Raw genomic sequence first — 22,600 nt, forward strand, 5'->3', positions numbered from 1 at the left:
ATAGAGTGTAATTTGGTCATTATTTGGATAATAACCATGAGAAGCAAGGAAGCATGGGTATATAAGTGTAACCATCTATGGATTTGTACACTTAAGGGAAGAATACCCCTTCACATACTTTAGTGGAAGATAATGAGGGAAACATTTCATCTTTAGTGTCTCTTTGGGCACTAAGCCCTGTAACTACTATAGTGAAAGACCTGAAGAGACCTGTTGTCTCTTACTATCAAGGGAAACCTATATAGTACATGTAGAATATGGAGCAGCACCATGAACCTCATCTATAATATATTTGAGGCTCCATAAGATGCTTTGACATGTATTGCTATACACACTAGAGCATGTGCCATTAGCCAAGGATTCGTGAAGTCTATAAATCTCTTGTTTAGTGTGATCATAGAGCTTGTTGAGTGGGATAGGTTGCTAATCTGTAGGAATAACACACTACTGGGGGTGAACAGGCTACTGCTCAAGGGAGGTAGGAGTTGATGTTGCTAGGGAGGGATAGGAGGTTATTGTTGCTAAGGTGGAAAGGAGGTTGTTGCTCGAGAAGGGATAAGAGGCTACTACTCAGGAAGGATATGAGGCTTTTGATCTACCATGTGAAGGTAAATGTATGTAGTATGTGTGTGTGTGTGTATACAATGTGTAAACCTTGAATTTAAATTAAAATATGAGATTTTTAATAAACTTGAAATTTATCAAGTACAATGACATTTAAGAAACTAGAATTTTGTAAACATGAAATGAACATAACATATACAATACACTACATGTGTGTTTTGTACATCCTAAATTAAAATACGACATTTCATCAACTTGAAATTTATTGTATGTTGATGATATTTAAGAAACTAGAATTTCATAAACACATGAAATTAAATAATGAGTGTTTAAACATGAAACAAACATATGTTATGTACATGGACATATAATTTGGTAATCATGAAATGAACATAACATGTACATGTGTAGATTGCACTATGTGCAAAAACCTCATAAAATTGTTTCAACTAAGTCTAGATAGAGTCTAGATCACATGGCTAGACTACGTGCCACATAACTAGGTTAAATATAGAACTAGATTCACTATATAATTTAATAGGTATATTGTCATGACCAAGGCTAAGGTTATGTTAGGTTAAGACTTATTATTAGGGTTATAGTTAGGTTTGGAGTTATAAAATTAGTAGTACATATTTTTCTTGTTGCACATGCCTCATAGTGCATAAATTAATTTGATTAGGGTTGACATTCAAGGTTAATGTCATATCATGATTATGGTTTATATTATGGTTCTATGGCTAGTTTTAGGGTTACCTAGTTTAGTAAGTAAGATTGAGTTTAGGATCATTATTAGGGTTTAATCAAGGTAACTTTTCATTAAGTTAGGGTTAGGAAAATATTTAGGTCTAGGGTTAAAGGAGTGTGTTCAGAATAGTGTTCTATGTTGAGTAAGAAATTATGGTTAGACTTAGGGTTAGTGTACATAATTATCTTTTTATCTTGTTAAATAATTAGTGTTTAATATTAGTGTGAAACTTATGTTAGATTTATAAACTTAAAATTATGATTAGGTTTAGGATTTAGTGTTAAATGTTAAGTTAATATAGTTAGCCCATTAGGGTTTAGTATTACCTAGGATTAAGGTTTATGTTATGGTTATAATTACATGGTTAGGCTTAGAGTTAGGATTATGGTCAGGACTTAGAGCTGTATCGTCAGAATGATGATGAATAAATTAATATAATATTTATGGATCTATAGGATTAAATGTTTAGGGTTAGTGTAAATATAGATTAAAGTTTTTAGTTAGAATTCATATTAGGGTTTTTAAGGATTAAGAAGTGAGGATCATGCTGTAAAAATTTATAATTAGTCTTCACATCATGTTTAGGTTTAGGGATAACTTTTGGGTGAAAAATTAATATAACTTTACGTTTAAGGGTATTTGCAAGATCATGGTGTGCCAAAAAGTGGCAATCTAAAAAATAAATAGCTTTGAAATATCTCACACTATTTCAAAATGTATTCCAACATTTTTCCCATGCAACCTGATACTAAATGAAAACAATTAATATCTTAATAAGGTCTTTTATACCTTTTGTTACCAAACCTATATGGCCAACTTTAACAACATCCCGAAAATGTGCTTTTGGCCTATTTTTATGTGATTTTTACTTCAAAGATGTAGCTAACAACTTTTTTTTCACCAAAATTTGATGAAATGATAAGGGTTTTTTAAGAATGTTCTTATATTTCCATAAATGTAATGTTTGTCAAATTATGACTTTAGTAAGTAATTATTAATTATTTTCTAAATGATTTACATATAAAGTGCTAACTGACACACTACTTTAAAAAAAAACTATAATTTTCAAATGGTACAACATTTTTTAAATCCAAAAGATGCATCACATCCTATGATTCTTCTACTATGAGGAAAAAATGAAAAATTGAATTTTACAAAGTTTTGAATAAGTTAAGGTGGTTAGACATGAGAGTTTCTTTATTCCAAAAATACTAAACTCAAAAATTAATTAATTATTATTTATTTAGAATAAAAATACCCAAAAATAGGTGTCACATCAAAGCATGAGTCTACTACTTATATCTATAATATTATTAAAAAATATTATCATTTGATTTTGATTAAGGTGGTCAAGCATATGTCTACTTCTTATTTTTGTTCTAAATTTTTTGTAATATTGCATTATAATTTGAAATTTTAACTAATAAATATTTTTTTTTTGAGATATGTCCTAGTAGTTTAGAAACTAGATTCAATTTGCTAGATATTCTTTTCTCTCAACTTTTTTTTATATAAAGTTAATAGCAAGTAGAAAATTGCACGTCAAGTTGACATAACCATGATTTTCTAATTTTTTATTGCCACTTAAGAGCATTGTTTGGTTGACCATGATCCTGCACATACCCTTAAGGGTTTACATTTAGGGTTTAGATTTTATGGTTATGGTTAGAATCAAGGTCAATTATAGGGTAAATATATAATGTTTAGAGTTAATATTAGGATTAAATGTACATTAGGGTTTGCATTGTCTTACATGACATTTAGGGTTAGGATTACATGGTTATATTTATTTTTTAGATTGAGTTTTAGTCAAGGATTAATTAGACTTAATATTAGGGTGAGGAGGTCAAGGTGAAGTTCATATTAGGGTTCATATCATGACCTAACCTTTTGGAACTAATACTAGGGTTAAATTTCATGGAAATTAAATTGTTAGGGGTAAGATCCAAATTTAAACACATAAACACAGACACATGTATATATGAAATTAAATTTTAATATATTACAAGTTCAAGTATGTACATTAAAAATTTAAATGTATGTGTACATATCCACAATATGTATGTATACATTCAATATATACATTCAATTCACACACACACACACACAAACAAACATAAATATGTACATATGTATGTGCACACACGCATGTATATATATACATACATATGCATATATACATGTACATGATATGTATATAACATATATGTATATATATATATATATATATATATATATATATATATATAGATACACACACACACATATATATATATATGTATGTATGTATACACATGTGCATGTACATATACATATATGCATATATACATGATATATATAGATATATACAAGATCTATATGTATACATAGATAATATATATACATAAATACATGAGATATATACATACATACAAAAATAAAATATAAAATGAAACTGAAGACATGAAATTACATTTAAAACATATAAAATAAAACTAAAAATGTATAAAAAAAGGTTTCAAAAAGGGAAAATTGTACTTTTTTTGAAGCTACTCAATTTGAATGCCTCTCTATCCTATGACCACTTCTAACCCATTCAAATAAATGAAATAGGTCCCTAGGACCCCTAAGGAGATACATTGTTATGAAATATGTTCAAAGGGGTCATAGTTTATCTTATGACCCCTTTTGGCCCATTCAAACAAATGAAATAGGTCCCTAGGAAACCTATGATCCCTAGGGACATATGTTATCATGAAATGTGTCAAAATGTGTCATAGTATATATCTTATGACCCCTTTTGATGCACTCAAAACAATTAAATAGGTCCCTAGGGGTCCTAAAGACCCCTAGGGAAATTTGTTCTCATGAAATGCATCAAAAGGGAATAGGTTTGTAGGGGTCCTAGGATGCGTAGGGACATATGTTGTCTTGAAATGTGTCGAAAGGGATCATAGGTTATCCTATGAACCCTATACACCAATTCAAACAAATGGAATAGGTTCCTAGGGGTCCTAGGTCCCCTAGGGACATGTGTTATCATGAAATGTGTGAAAAGGGGTCATACTATATCCTATGAGCCCTTTCAATGCACTTGAACAAATTAACTAGGTCCTTAGAGGTCCTAGGACCCCTATGGCCATATGTTGTCTTGAAATGCATCGAAAGAGGTCATAGTATATCCTATGATTCCTTGGACCCATTTGAAAAAATTAAATAGGTCCCTAGTGGTCTTAAGATCCCTAGGGACATATGTTGTCATTAAATGTGTCGAAAGGGGTCATAGGTTATTTTATAACCCCTATCAATCCATTCAAACAAATGAAATAGGTCTCTAGTGGTCATAGGTCCCCTCGAGACATATATTATCATAAAATGCATCAAAAGGGTTTACATTATATCCCATGACCTTTTTTGATGCATTTCAACAAATTAAATAGGTCCCTAGGGGTTCTATGACCCCTAGCGACATATGTTCTCATGAAATATGTCAAAATGGGTCATAGTATATCCTATGACCCCTTTCAACCCATTCAAACAAATGAAATATGTTTTTAGGGGTTCTAGGATCCCTAGGGACATATGTTGTCATGAAATGCATTGAAATGGGTCATAGGTTATCCTATAACCCCTATCTATCCATTTGAATAAATGAAATAGGTCCCTAGGGGTCTTAGGTCCCCTAGGGACATATATTGTCATCAGATATGTCAAAAGAGGTATTAGTAAATCCTATGACCTCTCTTGACATATTCAAACAAATTAAATAGGTCGTTAGGGGTCCTAGGAACCCTAGGGACATATGTTGTCATGAAATGTGTCGAAAGGGGTCATAGTATATCCTATGACCCATTTTGACCCATTTGAACAAATTAAATAAGTTCCTAGGGTTCTTAGGACCCCTAGGGACATATGTTGTCATGAAATACATTGAAAGGGGTAATAGTTTATCTTATGACCCCTTTTGACCCATTTGAACAAATAAAATAGGTCAGTAGGGGTCCTAGGACTCCTAGGAACAAATGTTGTCATGAAATGCATTGAAATGGGTCATAGTTTATCCTATGAGCTCTTTCAACCCATTTGAATAAAAAAAATAGGTCCTTAGGCTCTTAGGACCCCTAAATACATATGTTATCAAGAAATGCATCAAACAAGGTCATAATATATCCTATGACCCCTTTCAACCCATTTGAACAAATCAAAGAGGTCCCTAGGGGCCCTAGGAGCCCCACTGACATATGTTGTCATGAAATGCATCAAATGGGTTTATAGGTTATCCTCTAATCCCTTTCAACCCATTCCAATAAATGAAATAGGTCGCTAGGGATCCAAAAACCCCTATGGACATATGTTGTCATGAAATGTGCTGAAATGGGTCACAGTGTATCCTATGACCCCTTTCAATTAGTTCAAACAAATGAAATAGGTCCTTAGGGGTCCTAGGATCCTAGGGGACATAAGTTTTTTTGAAATGCATCGAAAGAGTCATAACTTATATTGTAACCCCTTTTGACCCATTCAAATAAATGAAATAGGTCCTTGGGGGTCCTAGGACCCCTAGGGATATATGTTGTCATAAAATGCATCGAAAGGGATCATAGTATATTATATGACCCCTTTCGACTCATTCAAACAAATTTAATAGGTCCCTAGGTATCTTAGGACCCCTAGGGGCATATGTTTTCATGAAATGTGTCAAAAGGGCTCACAGGTTATCCTATGAGCCCTTTCGACCCATTCCAACAAATGAAATAGTAATAATAACCATATATATTACTATATTATATTTACTACTAATAATAATACACTAAACTATATTATATAATAATAATACATTACTAAATTATATAGTAATAATAATATATGACTATATATTTTAATATAATAATATATTACTAAGTTATATAATTATAATAATTATATATATTAATATATTATATTTAAAAATAATACAAGACATAACCCAAAGCTCTTGGGGACTATCAGTGAAACATTGAATGCTACAGGACAGTCACATTGGGGCCTATAGTAATGCATCTCATTCTTTAGAGATCACATTCCATTTAGAATCGGCACAACGATCTAAATCTATTCCAAAACTTGTAGTGTGCCTCAGTTCATAGGTGCATCATTGTGTAACTTTGAAACCATTGATCTTGGCATTGAATCATCAATGCCATTATCTCTAGATGGGTGGGTGAACCCTAATAACAACCTTTTTCTCAATGTGGAGAGCCTCCATCATTGGCAACCACCCCATACCAAAGAGTCTCCAAGGTGCTCTAAATGCTTTTGGAGGTTGATCTTCTTAGAGTAGTAACTTAGACCTTGTGGGGGATATTGGTGAAATTTTGAATGCTATAGGATGGTCATGATGAGGCTACAATAACCTATCTCATTTTTGAGAGATCACATTTTGTTTGGATTCAACACAATGATCTCGCTCAATGCCAAAACTTGAAGTGTGCCTTAGTTCATCAGTACAATAGTGCATAAATTTGAAACCATTGATCTTGGCATCAAATCATCAGCACCATTAGCTCTGGATGGGTGAATGAAGCTTTGTGGCACCCTTTTTTGGGCCACAGAGAGCCTCAATCATTCGCGGCCACCCTGTACAGAAGAGTCTCTAAGGTTCTCTAGGTGCATTCGAAGGTTGATCTTTTGAGATTCATAAATTAAAACTCATGGGGGATATCAGTGAAATGTTAGATGCTATAGGATGATCACACAAGGCCTACAATAACCTATCATAACTCTAAGACATCATATTCCATTTGGATTTGGCACAACCATCTTGCTTGATGTTAAAACTTGTAGTATGCTTTAGTTCATAGGTACATCATTGTGTAACTTTGAAACCACTAATCTTGGCATCGAATTATGAACACCATTAGCTCTAGATGGGTGGGTAAACCCTAGTGACACACTTGTTCTAGTCACAGAGAGCCTCCATCATTTGTGGCCACCTCATACTGAAGAGTCTCCAAGGTGCTCTAAGTGCATTTCAAGGTCAATCTTCCAAGGGTCATAACTTGGAGCTCATGGGGGCTATTGATGAAATATTGAATGCTATAAGATGGTCATGAAAAGGAGTATAATAAACTATCTCATTTCCAAGAGATCGAATCATTAGTACCATTAGCTCTGAATGAGTAGGTGAACCATAGTAACACCATTTTCCTAGTTGCAAAGAGCTTCCAATGTTAGCAACAACCTTGTACCAAAGAGCCTCCAAGGTGCTCTAAGTGTGTTTGGAGGTCGATCTTTCGAGGGTCATGACTTGGAGCTCGTGGTGGCTATTGATGAAATGTCAAATGCTACAAGATAGTTAAGAGGAGGCCTACAATTACTTATCTCATTTCTAAGAGATAAAATTCTATTTGGATTCAACACAATAATCTGGATCAATTCCAAAACTTGTAGCGTGCCTTAGTTCATCAGTGCATCACTGGGTAACTTTGAAACTGTCGATCTTGGCATTGAATGTTCAGCACCATTAGCACCAAATGGGTAGTTAAATCATAATGACACTATTGCTCTAGCCATGGAGAATCTCCAATGTTCATGGCTACCCTATATCAAAGAGTCTCCAAGGTGCTCTAAGTGTGTTTGGCCAGTTGAACCATAGTGACATCTTAAGGGGTTGCAGAGATCATTTCAAATTAAACATATATGATATAATTTCAAAGTAAACATTGCATCAAAATTTAATAATAAAGGTTTTTAAGACGTTCTTAAAAAATTATTGCATTTGAATCAAATATAGAAAATATGTTAAAAATGAATGATATTCCATAAACATGAACAATACACATGATCCATGATAAATTGAACAATACTATACTAAATTAATATGTATATCATTGTGCACATAAATAAAAACAAATATATTCAAATACATGCATCCATAGAAAAATTACACAAATATATATATATACATATATATATGTATATATATATATATATATGTATATATATATGTATGTATATATATATATGTATGTATATATATATGTATATATATATATGTATATATATATGTATATATATGTGTATATATATATATATATGTATATATGTATATATGTATATATATATATATTTGTATATCAAAGTTCATGTATCCATAGACAAATTACACAAATGTATATATCAAATATAGAAAATATGTTAAAAATGAATGATATTCCATAAACATGAACAATACACATGATCCATGATAAATTGAACAATACTATACTAAATTAATATGTATATCATTGTGCACATAAATAAAAACAAATATATTCAAATACATGCATCCATAGAAAAATTACACAAATATATATATATATGTATATGTATATATATATATGTATATATATATATATATGTATATATGTATATATATATATATGTATATATATGTATATATATATATATGTATATATGTATATATATATATATGTATATATATATATATTTGTATATCAAAGTTCATGTATCCATAGACAAATTACACAAATGTATATCAAAATACATAGATCCATGTACAAAATATGGCTGATCATGCCATCAAAATGTCTATAATATCAATGTTTCTATATAAAATGTGGCACATGCCATCTTAGAATGTCTCATGATGCCTCTTATGACAACTATACTATCATATGCTACTAGTGGATGATCAAAATGTAGCCTCTTCACTGCACTAGGTGGATTAGATGACTCCTACATAAACATAAAAGGAAAACCTAAAGTTAGACTACTAAATTTATATGATTCTATATATCTAACATTTAATTACTCAAATGCATAATGATCCTTTTTTAAATGAAGGTTTACAATATTAAACTTTCATCATAAATGCCTCTCTTGTCAACCTCCTACACTACACAATAGTCCTCTCCTATGTAAAGATGCTTGGAACCTAGTTGGTTGTGGCCTATATATGTTCAAGTATGTTTATCAAATGGATCTACAACTTAAACTATAACATTATAATTCATACCATAGTAAATTTATAACACATAATCAAGAATTCAAACTACAACTTACCTTTGTTGACTCTTACTCTAGATATAATGGCTGGATGAGCAAAGATACAAAACTCTGACATGCAACCTCATGTGTACTAGGTGTTACCTATGAGGTACAAAAGCCTAATTGTTAATATCATTTAAATAAGTTTTTAATTTGTTTATGAAAATAAGGAAAATAAAAAATTAATGATACTTATACATATGATGGGGCTCTCACTAGGAATGGAAATGCTAGAGAGTCTGTGACACTAAATCTTCCCAGACTCATCACCAGTAGCCATGCCCTGTACAATAAAGAATGTAATTAAATTTTATTACCGCAAACATTTTACAAGAATGCATCACTATTTAATCACTTTGAAAGCACTTATTTACCTTTCCCTTGTCAATGGGTTGTGCCTCACCCCCTGCACTCTATCCCTGATTAGCAAGTGATACCTATAAGAGAAAAGAAAAAGTAGAAACCATATATGCTCGAATATCAAATAGAAAAAATAATGAGAACACAACATAATGTACTGTTACCTCTTGTTTTACCACCAAAGATTTAAATTCAAATCCGCGGCCTATTCAACGGTTAGCCTAAATTTTTTTTATTTTAATGCCCCGACCCGCCAAAGTTCTCTCCGTCATATTTTAAATGGATCAACAGTGGCGCGATCTCGTCATCGAAAGTTGCACGGGAGATAGTATCGGCAACATTGCGCATAATTGCCAAGTGTTTGATGGGCCCGGCGGGTGGGTCATAACGGAGGGTGCGTCGAGAAAGTTTTTCGACGCTATGGCGCTATCGCACGCCAACCAGAAAATCTCCATGGAGACATAGCGCCTGACAGAGATGCTCACGTCGGTAGGTGGGTCACGTTGCCGAAAAAATGTTGCGACGGTCGTGTAAAGTTTGGCAGGTCGAAGAAAATAAACAGCGAGAACTTCAGACAAAATAGCAGGCCCCATTATGTACCTCATCTGCCCAATTGGTGGAGCCCGGTGCCATGGCAGTGAATCAAAAGGAACCATGCATAGATAAGGACACGTCATCGGTTGGGTGCTATGGCGCTATGGGAATTTAGCCTCAATTTTCCCATAGCGACATGGCGCCTGGTCGACACGTGGTCACCTTGTGAGGCCAAGTCGCAAGATTGCCTGGTGGTGTTCCGCTAGGCCAGTAAGGAACCATCGCGTGTAACCAAGCTAGAGTCTCTATTAGTGTGGTTGGCATAGTCAAGGTTTGCGATCTCCACCGTCAGATTTGATTGCATCAACGGATGGCGCCATCTCGCTATGGTAGAGATGCGCAAATATTATCATGGCAACATAGCGCCCGTGCGTCACGTGTCCTGGCAGGGCTGCATTTCATGCCGTCAGAAGTAGATAGGGTGGAGTGACTGACAAATCAACAGGAGGACGCCACGTGTTAGCGGGCCCAATGAATCAATAGGAACGGAGGGTTACGGGAGGTCAGGTTCTGTGATTTTCGGATGAGAAAAGATCAACGGTAGGTGCCATGTCACCTTAGCGAAACTACAAGATTTTTACCATGGCGACATCGCGCCCGATTGACACGTGTCGGTGGGGTCAGGTCTCGCCGGATGCATCATTGAGGTGGCCCAGTTAGTTTGATGAAGGCGGTCAACTGCGGAAGCACTCTCCAAGTGGCAAAACAAAGGATTACGGTTGGCTCGTGTGGCCTAGTCAGCTTATAAGAAATCGAGTCGACTGATAGGCTTGGATGATTCATGAAAAAAGATGCAGAGATGATCGGTGTATCTTGCGTTCTGATCTTCGCGATCATTTCCGACCTACCAGGAATGAATGCAGGACATAAGCACACTCCACCCACCCGATCGATCCATCTACCAGGGAATGTTGTGGTGTCATTTCTATCTTCTGAAGGCTCTTCTCAGAAAGAAATGATATTTCTCGGTATGCAGGCCAGGATTTCAATCAGATCCCCGATTGGATTCTCAAGATAGGAAGTTAATGCCAGTAGGTAAGAAGTGAATGCAACGCAGAAATCTTCAGTTACGCCTGATCTATAAAGGCAATTTTGTAATCTATTCAAAAGGTCGATTCTTCCTGATTTTCTCTGCTACTGCTTGCAGACTTGTAGTGTAAAACCCCTTTATCTCTGAGCCATGTAATAGCCTGTATCATCTCTTTCAGCCATTAGTGTGAATGTGCATCACTTTGCCTCCCATTGGTGTATTGTTGAGATCAACGATCTGCATACTGTATCTATCTTTGGCCTATCGGATAATACATAAGTGAAATATCCTTTTCCTAGTGTCATTCGGTTGGTTTTTTCTGATCTATATGTGATTATTGATCGATACAAGTCTGGATGTGTATGACTTTTGTATCTTATTCTAGTTTTGTAGTATATATATGGGTAGGAATGAATCTGAACACTCTGTTTTGGTGCATCACCACCTTCGATTAGACTAGGTAGATTTGCTTTGACGCTCTCTTTCTCCCCTTCCCTTCTGAGAATAGATAGGTGCACCCTGACAGTAAGAGGAAGCCGGCCTTCTCCGAAGACTCAACCTCGTAGTTCAAGTCCCACAGCTTGGAGGTTGTTTCCATGTTTCACTAGGTTGTCCTTGCGCATAGGCCTTGGACAAGGGTGCAAACCTAAGTGACAACAGTTTTGGAACGCCCGGTGGGACTTATATCAGAAGATTTCATGTCTACTGGTGTCAAAAGAAGAAAGAGTTTATGAGATTAATGCTGAAGAAGTAGTGTTGGCTTCAGTATTCAAGCCTTCAAGAGGTTGATTCATCAAGTACTTGGCGACTCTGAGCATCAACAAATCTATTTTCAAGCCAAAGTTGCAAAAATTCATGCCCAGAGCTGAAACAAGGGCATCTTCTAGAGGTAATTTTCAATATCAAGAACTCTCACTTTCAAGTCCTAGAAGGAGGGCTAGAGCTTCATTATCACTAGTTAGAGGTGGAGTAACAATCAACATACCTGTGAGATCTGTCTCTACTCCTCCTACTGTCCAAACTCAGCCTAGATTGCCATCAGTACTCATCAATAGAACACTTGTTTATATGGCACAAGCAAGAGTTCATCCTTTTTCCACCTTTAATGGTGGAAGTCCTCTGTTGTTAGCCCAAAGACATGATATACCAGTAGCTGCACTAAAAAGCATACCTAATTTTACTGGTGAAACTTCTATTTTCCCCCTAGAGCATATCCAAGAGGTAGCGAATGTTTGCAATATTCATGGTATTACAGAAGATGATGTTGCTGTCAGACTTCTAGCCTCATCTTTAAAAGGAAAATCATTACAGTGGTATAGAGGCTTAGCTCATGGTTCCATAACTGATTGGGATGGACTAGGAGCGGGATTATGCAAACATTTTGAGGATAAGAGTGACCATTTGTCACTATTAGAGCAGCTGACTACAATAAAAAGAGCCCCCCATGAATGTATGACTGATTTTAATTACAGATTCCAAAAGACATGGGATAGAATACCTACTATAGTGAAACCTACCCTTGGTAATGCCTTCTTGCATTACCTTAGAGCTTTTAACAGTGATATTGCCACTACAACCCAAACTATGGGAGGAGATACATTACCTAATGCTTATGAGACAGCCATAAAAGCTGAGAACATTCTAATACAAGGAGGAAAGTTGGCCCCAAGGCCTCCTATGCCTTTCTTTCCTGATGTTCCCAACCACCAACCAGCAATAGCCCCTCTCCCTACAATCTCTACATCGCAAGCCCTTACTCCAGTTCCCCAAGCTTCCACATCCTCAAACGGAATAGATGAACTCAAGGAAATGCTCCAAGGTCTAGTATTGAATGCAGACAAAAGAGAAAAGACTCTGGATAAAAAATTACAAGAGAAGGGGAGGGAGTTGAAGGACCAAGGGAAGAGACTAGAGGATAGTTTTTCTCTAATACAAAAGCAGGCTCAAGGTGGCAAGCCTCCCCAATTGCAATATTAGGCTCCAAGTGGTGGTAGGCCTCCTAATCAGTGGAATAGCTCTTTTGATCAGAATAGGCAGAATAGTCATGCTTTTTCTTCAAGCTCAAATTAGAATAGAGCTATAGTCCCTCAAAATAACTTGGCCCAAGGCCAAGATTTTTGTCCCTCATGTAACTATTCTTATACCTACTGCTTGTGTCAGAAAGCAGAATCTTATTTGGCCCTAACTGTCCAGGACTCCACAGTAAAGCAATCACACAAAGAAGATCATCCCAAGGAGGCCTCATGTGTTCAGAGGTAGGGTGATTGCTCTTTTATGAATCACCAAACGGAGAAACATTGTAATGTAAACCAGGACCCCATCGCTCATAACACAAGAAGCAAGAAGAGAGCTATGGAACATGTTGCTCCTCCTTCTCCTAAGCAGGCCTTAACTTCAAGTGTTATACCTAACACACAAACAACAAATGAGCAGACAAACACTTCACAACAACAAAAGCAAGGTCCAAGAAATGAGGATGCAAGTGATCCTTTTGTTGCCCCATCTCAACCTCTTATAAGTGCAGCCCCCAAAGTTTCTACCAAAATTCCTAGTGCACCATTGAGTGTGGTAGAGAAAATGAAGAGGACCAATGTAAACATTTCCATGTGGGATGCTGTTGCTACCATACCAATGCAGAGGAAGATGCTACAACAAGAATTAGAAAGGATTGAGCCCAAGGATCAGTCATCTACCATGGAGAGTGCCACTAGTTTAGTACAACCAGCAGGAGATGTGGAGGAAAATAAAAAGGTTAGACCTCCTCCATTTTATGTTTCTCTGATTATAGGGGGCAAATTAGTCCATAATTGCATGATAGATTCGGGGGCTAGCAGCTCAGTAATGCCTAGGTGTGTTGCTAATGCTTTAGGGATGAAATATGAGCCCATTGTTAGGGATGTGTTACAACTAGATGGGAGTACTGTCAAAACCGTAGGCATCCTTAGAAGTGTGGAAATGGCCCTACATGCATGCCCTAGTTGTACTATGATTCAAGACATATCTGTTGCCGAGGTTAAGCCCTATTTTTCCATCTGTCTTTCAAGACATTTCACTGCTCAAATTGGTGGATTCATATCTGCTGATTGGTCTTACATGTCATTTAAGACCAGATATGGGGCCAATGCTTCAATAAGAGCAAAACCTCAAGCCCTTCACCACACTGAACCCTACACTCCCAACTTCATCAATATGAATTTCCCTATCCTAGAGGTGAATGAAAATAACATAGTAAATGAGCCTATCACTTCCATAGCAGGGATTCCTGATTTCTTCTTGGATGAGTGGGCAGATACATGTCAGTTTGAACCTATGTTAGAAACCCTTGAGACAGGCCTTAGTACATATTGCATAATAGAGAAGGAGGTTCAAATTCCTGACCTTGTTAGGACTAATGATGACATAAATGGAGTATGGAGTATGTACTTTGATGGCTCAAGGAATAGAAATGGATCAGGGGCTGGTGTTATGTTGATCTCTCATACACAAATAAGATACTACTTCTCTTTTAGGTTCCAATTCAGTTGTACCAATAATGTGGCCGAGTATGAATCCTTGATCCAAGGTCTCCTACTTGCCCAAAAGAGGGGAATTCAAGCCTTGAAAGTATATGGGGACAGTGAGTTGGTAGTGAACCAAGTGAGAAATCAGAATATCACCTAAAATGGTTTGCTCAAGTCTTATAAACATAGAGTATCGGATTTGCTTGAGGGTTTCAATGCATTTAACATTCAGAGCATACCTAGGAAAGAAAATAAACATGCTGATAGACTTGCAGTAGTGGGTGCATCTTATGATGTGCCAGGGAATCTTGAGGAAGAAAAGAAACAACAAATAAGGGTAGTGGTGAGGCCTGCTGTTCCTGATAATAATACTCATTGGCAAGTGTTCGAGTCTGATGAGCAAATTGTAAGCTTCTTGCAGAATGAAGCAAAATTTTCAGAGAGAAAAAAGCTAAGACTACAAGATCAATATGGTGATCAGATCATTCATCTCAGTTCCAACAAGCTACCCAAGGGTCTCATTACCTTGGAGGGTGTCTTTAATCCTGATGATCAAACAAGAGGCAAACGGATGAATCTAGCTGCAGAAAAGGATGACCATGCCCCAGTTACTATTGCTGATGGAAAATCTCTTAACATGGGGAAGGTATGTTCTAAAGCTGAGCAAGAAGATTTCATTCATCTATGTCAAGAATTTAGTGATGTATTTGCTTGGACATATGATGATTTAAAAGGGTTTGACCCTAGTTTGTTTCAGCATACCATAGATTTAGTTGATAGGGTCAAACCAGTAAGGCAAAAATAGAGGCCAGTGAATCCCAAGATTGAACCTTTAATGAGGAAAGAACTATCCAAACTGATTGAGGCTAACATAATTTTTCCTATCAAACACTCATCATGGGTAGCTAACCTTGTCCCTGTGAGGAAGAAGAATGGAGAAATCAGATTGTGTGTGGACTTTAGGGATCTCAATCATTCTTCCCTTAAGGATCACCATCCTCTCCCTTCTATGGAGCAAATTCTGTCCAAGGTCAGTGGGTCAAGGAGATTCTCTTTTCTTGATGGGTTTTCAGGTTATAACCAAGTACTAGTTAAAGAATCTGATAGATACAAGACAACATTTACTACTAAATGGGGCACCTATGCTTATTGAAAAAAGCCATTTGGATTAACAAATGCAGGTGCCACACTCCAAAAGGCAATAGAGGTAGCTTTCAGAAGATTAATTGACAAGTTTGTCTTGGTATACCTTGATGATATAACTGTGTATTCCAAGAATGTGGAATATCATCTTGATCATTTGAGATAGGTATTTCTAAGATGTAGAGAGTTTGGGGTATCTCTCAACCCAGCCAAATGTGTCTTTGCTACAAACCAGTTAAAACTATTGGGACACGTTGTATCTAAGGATGGATTGACCATTGACCCAGAAAGAACAAAAGCAATACTTGCCCTTCCTCTCCCTAAACACAAGAAAGGGCTACAAAGTTTCCTTGGTAGGATAAATTTTGTAAGAAGGTTTATTCCTAATCTTGCCACCATGGTGAAACCCCTTACAGCCATGCTCAAGAAAGATATGGTCTTCTCATGGACCAAGGAGGGGAAGGAGAGTTTTGAAAAGATCAAGGCAGCCATAGCATCAGCCCCTACCCTCATGAACCCAAAATTTGAGAGCGATTTCATCCTCTACACTTTAGGTGGTGAGTCAAGTATCTCTGCTATCTTGACCCAAACAAATAACAAGAATGAGGAGCAGCCCATAGCCTTCTTTAGTGAAGGGCTTAAGGAATATGAAGATTAGTATAGCTTTTTTGCGAAGCAAGCCCTTGCAGTCATTAGAGCCTTGAAGAAGTTCAGACACCTCTTATCCCATAATAGGATCTGTTTGTTGGTGCCCCATGCAAGTGTAAAAGACTTCCTGTTAAACAAAGATGTCAGTGAGAAGAGAGCTGGATGGATCACTAGGGTAATGGAATATGATGTTGACATTCAGATTACCAAATTGGTAAGAGGAAGAGGATTATGTAAAGAAATATTATCAGATCAGAACTCAGATGAAGAAGTTGCCATGGTGATAGCAGAGCAACAGGAGGAAAGGTATGCTGATGGTCCAAGGAGCTGGATAAATGACATGAAGAATTTCTTATTAGGGAATGGATACCCTCAAGGATTGGACAGAACTAAAAGAAGACAATATAGACTACAATCCATTCCCTATGTCGTGATTGACGATATCCTATTCAGGAGGGATTTTAATGGGACCCTGTTGAGGTGTGTTGAAGAGAATCAGGCTAAAAGGGTGATTAGAGAACTCCATGATGGCCCTGATGGCGGCCACTTCTCTGCAAGAACAACCGCTATGAAGATCATGAGGGCTAGATATTATTGGCCATCTCTGTTCCATGATTGTTATAGGTATGTGAGGAAATGTGAGAAATGTACTTTTTTCTCAGGCAAACAAAGACTTGCAGCTCTTCCTCTTCATCCTATTCAGGTGGATCAGCCCTTCACTCAGTGGGGGTTGGATTTTATAGGCCCCATTAATCCTTCATCTAGTGCAGGTCATAAATGGATCTTGGCTACTACTGATTATTTCACTAGGTGGACAGAGGCAGTTGCCTTGAAGGGTGCCACAGAGCCATCAGTTGTTGAATTCCTTGATGGAATTGTATCTAGATTTGGTGCTCCTTCTACTATCATCTCAGATAATGCCAAGTCTTTTGTTGGAACCCAAATTTGTGCATGGACCATGAATCACAATATCTACCTGAGCACATCATCGAACTACTATCCTAAGGGTAATGGTTTGGCTGAATCTTCCAACAAGAATCTGATCAAAATTATGAAGAGGACAATAGAAGACAATCAAAGGACCTGGCACAAGAAATTAAGGACTGCTCTATGGGCTGATAGGATAACACCCAAGAGATCTATTGGGAATTCACCTTTTGTGCTAGTATATGGTAGGGAAGCTAGACTCCCAATCTCATTGGAGTTCCCATCCTTGGAGTTGGCTCATCAGTTGGAACTGGTTGAAGATGATGCCATGTCGGTAAGAATGGCAGAACTAATTGAGTTGGAAGAAAAGAGAAACAAAGCCATGAAAACTCTAGGGATTCACCAGCAACAGATGAAGAGGAATTTTGACAAGAAGGCAAGGGCTAGAATCTTCAAAGAGGGAGATTTAGTTCTCAACTGGGACTTAGACAGAGCAAAATTAGGAAGGCACTCCAAATTTGACCCATTATGGAGTGGCCCTTATCTAATTTCCAGTTGCAAACAGGCCAACAGTTTCCAACTAAGCAGGCCAAGTGGTGAAGTTCTACCCATTCCAGTCAATGGGATCTATCTGAAGCCCTGTTTCTGAAGGGTTGTGAATCTATGTACATAGTTAATCCAGTTGCTTCCTGCTTGTTTCTGTTTTGCAATAACTGCACGAGCACATGGCTCTCTTCGTGAGTCATTTTGATATGTATCACGCTGCTGAGGAGGTCCTATTTTTTTTTGTTTCCAATCATAGAAGTAGAACTAGAACCTTAAGGGTTTTTAATGTTTTGATTTCCTCTTTTAGGGTTAAGGGTTCTTGCAGCTCTCAGTTTTGTGCCTTCTAGGTCCTCTTTCGACTCCATAGCCCAATGGATCATTCTCAAGCACTGGTCATGCATTGAGCAGGCTCATGCCCCCTGCGAGTCACCAGAAGTGTTACCTTTGGTTTTACCGCCAAAGATTTAAATTCAAATCTGCGGCCTGTTCAACGGTTAGCCTAAAAAATTGTTATTTTAATGCCTCGACCCGCCAAAGTTCTCTCCGTCAGATTTTAGATGGATCGACGGTCGGCACGATCTCATCATCAAAAGTTGCATGGGAGATAGTATCGGCGACATCGCACCCGATTGCCACGTGTTTGATGGGCCCAGCGGGTGGGTCATAACGGAGGGCGGGTCAGGAAAGTTTTCCGGTGCCACAGGCGCTATGGCGCTATCGCATGCCAATCGAAAAATCTCCATGGTGACATAGCGCCCGGCGGAGATGCTCACGTCGGCGGGTGGGTCACGTTGCCGAAAAAATGTTGCGACGGTCGGGTAAAGTTTGGCAGGCTAGAGAAAATAAATAGCGAGAACTTCAGACAAAATAGTGGGCCCCATTATGTACCTCATCTGCCCAATTGGCAGAGCCCGGTGCCATAGCAGTGAATGAAAAAGAACCATGCATAGATAAGGACACGTCATCAGTTGGGCGCTATGGTGCTATGGAAATTTAGCCTCAATTTTCCCATAGCGACATGGCACCTGGTCGACATGTGGTCACCCTGTGAGGCCAAGTCGCAAGATTGCCTGGTGGTGTTCCGCTGGGCCAGTAAGGAACCACCATGTGTAACCAGGCTGGAGTCTCTATTAGTGCGGTTGGCATAGTCAAGGTTTGCGATCTCCACCGTTAGATTTGATTGCATCAATGGATGGTGCCATCTTGCTATGGCAGAGATGCACAGATATTATCATGGTGATATAGTGCCCATGCGCCACGTGTCCTGGCGGGGCTGCATTTCATGCCGTCAGAAGCAAATAGGGTGGGGTGACTAAAAAACCAACAGGAGGATGCCACGTGTTAGTGGGCTCGGCGAATCAATAGGAATGGAGGGTTACGGGAGGTCAGGTTCTGTGATCGTCGGATGAGAAAAGATCAACGGTAGGCGCCATGTTGCCTTAGCGAAGCTGCAAGATTTTTACCATGGTTACATTGCGCCCGATTGACACATGTTGGTGGGGTCAGGTCTCACCGGATGCATCATTGAGGTGGCACGGTTAGTTCGATGAAGGTGGTCAACCGCAGAAGGACTCTCCAAGTGGCAAAACAAAGGATTACGGTTGGCCTGCGTGGCTTAGTCGGCTTATAAGAAATCAGGTCGACTGATAGGCTTGGATGATTCATGAACCAAGATGCAGAGATGATCGACGTATCTTGCGATCTGATCTTCGCGATCATTTTTGACCAACCAGGAATGAATGCAGGACATAAGGACACTCCACCCACCCGGTCGATCCATCTACCAGGGAACGTTGTGGCACCATTTCTATCTTTTGCAGGCTCTTCTCAGAAAGAAATGAGATTTCTCGGTATGCAAGCCAGGATTTCAATCAGATCCTTGATTGGATTCTCAAGACAGGAAGTTAACGCCAGTAGGTAAGAAGTGAATGTAACGCAAAAATCTTCAGTTACGTCTGATCTATAAAGGCAATTTTGTAATCTATTCAAAAGGTCGATTCTTCCTGATTTTCTCTGCTACTGCTCGCAGACTTTCTGTGTAAAACCCCTTTATCTCTGAGCCATGTAATAGCCTGTATCATCTCTTTCAGCCATTAGTGTGAATGTGCATCGCTTTGCCTCCCATTGGTGTATTGTTGAGATCAACGATCTGCATACTGTATCTATCTTTGGCCTATCAGATAATACATAAGTGAAATCTCCTTTTCCTAGTGTTATTTGGTTGGTTTTTTCTGATCTGTATGTGATTATTGATCGATACAAGTCTGGATGTGTATGACTTTTGTATGTTATTCTGGTTTTGTAGTATATATATGGGCAGGAATGAATCTGAACACTCTGTTTTGGTGCATCACTGCCTTCGATTAGACTAGGTAGATTTGCTTTGATTCTCTCTTTCTCCCCTTCCCTTCTGAGAATAGATAGGTGCACCCTAACAGTAAGAGGAAGCTGGCCTTCTCCGGAGACTCAACCTTGTAGTTCAAGTCCCACAGCTTGGAGGTTGTTTCCATGTTTCACTAGGTTGTCCTCGCGCATAGGCCTTGGACTAGGGTGCAAACTTAAGTGACAACATGTACCATAGATGTCTCAAGGCTAAATGAAATAGTTGAGAGCATGACATTAACAACTTGTCTAAGGTCCTCCTTAGTCATCAGCTAAAGATGAATGAAGATCACATACATGTAAAAGTTAGTATGGGTTAAAATTACTCTATTATAAAGATTAACTTTAAATCACATATGTCACAACAAAAATGTATAGACATAGTGACATAGTAGGATTCCATGCCTCTGTATGCCCCTCCTCTCTTACATCAGGGTGTGTAGTCTTTGTATGCATGTCTAGTGTATTCTCCTTCTCAAATACAAAATGATACTTAAAAAGATCGCGTATGGGACCTAGCCAAATATTCTTGCACATTATGTAAGTATGGGGGACACAAACATGTGATGAGCTCTTTGATCATGAACTTAGGCTAGCATCATCAACATAGGGAGGCAAGACTGACCTAGCCTCAGATATCAATAGGCTACTCAATTTATTGGTGACTCTAATAGTTTGAGAGCTAGCCTCTGCAATGATATTAGGATGTTGCACTATAAGGGGGGGAAAAAAGTGTCAGCTTTCTTCTGCTACGAAAAGGGTCTATCCTGAGGAGCTCCTCCTACACCCATGTTGGGCCTCATGCTCCAATAGTTCACCTTGAGGTGCAACACAAATTTGGCATACAATTTTTCAATAAAATAGAATGTCACCTCTAAATTTTTGTGTGGAGGTTTGTCAAAAACCATCCACCAATAATCACCAAAGTTCATATGCATAGCCGAAGTTGTGCACCATTTAATCGATAATTTGGGTTTTGTTTGTTCTACTATTTTACTAGTTTTTGGGTTTGCAAAAAGGTTAAATATATCATCTTTAGTTATATTTAGCACCATAATCTCATCATAGTCCAACCCATCATCAAACATGGCATGCATTTTCTCATGCCACTAAAGATAAATATTTTTCTCATTCATAAGTGTTTGAATATTATCCACTATGGTATTTAATGTGGATAACATGGGAGCCAATGCAAGTATATTATTATATGTTGTTTACAAAACCCTCAGTTCGATGAGATTTCCATATATCAAATATTCAATTCAAGGAGGGTTTTGAGCATGTATAGGATCATTTGGTGGAAAATTTTGATGGTGTACTAGATCATTTGGTGGAGGGTTATGGGGAACATTATTTCTTGGCTTAGTGTAATCATTTGGGTCAGCTATGCCTATTAAATTGCAAAACATAATTTCTATTAAAAAATCTAAATTTTAACAATTTCTATTAAAAGAAACCCTAATTTTCAATGATTTCTATTTATAAAAAACTAATTTATATTAAATTCATTCAAATCATAAAATAATACAATTTTTTTTTACCTATATCTAATACCCATTCCTATATCAGATACCCAAAATGGAGCAACACAAACAAACCCAAAATGCAAATGCCAAAATTTGCTCTTGAGGTTTTTTCTAAATTCCATGTCATAGGTTTTGAGTATCCAATCTCATATCAGATACCCAATATGATATTAAGTACCCAATAATGGATTAGATACCCAAAAAGGCTTGGCACAACCTTTTTGCCTTTGTATCAAGATGGGTGAAAAAAAGTTAGAGTAGATTTTGAAATGCTTTTAGGCATTTTCAAACTCCACTTTTTTCACATCCCAACTTTTTGGCACACCATGATCCTGCACATACCCATTTATAAGTTCTCTAATTTTCTATTGATAATGAATACAGACATTTAAATTATATAAGTGCATATATAAAAAGAGCACAATAAATAAAAAACTTACATGTGTGTATTTTGTAGTCATCCTGCTATACCATCTACATCCTCTCTCTTTTGTAATGCATTTGTAATTGCCTTGGGGTATTCCAATGAAATTTTCCATAATACCTTATTGGAGGGCCTTCCTTTGTATCATTCTAATTTTCTATTCATTTCCATAACCAAATGATAATAGTGTAAAATATTCTT

This window comes from Cupressus sempervirens, chromosome 3 (assembly GCF_028749045.1).
Source record: "Cupressus sempervirens isolate cs-2001-9-10 chromosome 3, ASM2874904v1, whole genome shotgun sequence".
Lineage (NCBI taxonomy): Eukaryota > Viridiplantae > Streptophyta > Pinopsida > Cupressales > Cupressaceae > Cupressus > Cupressus sempervirens.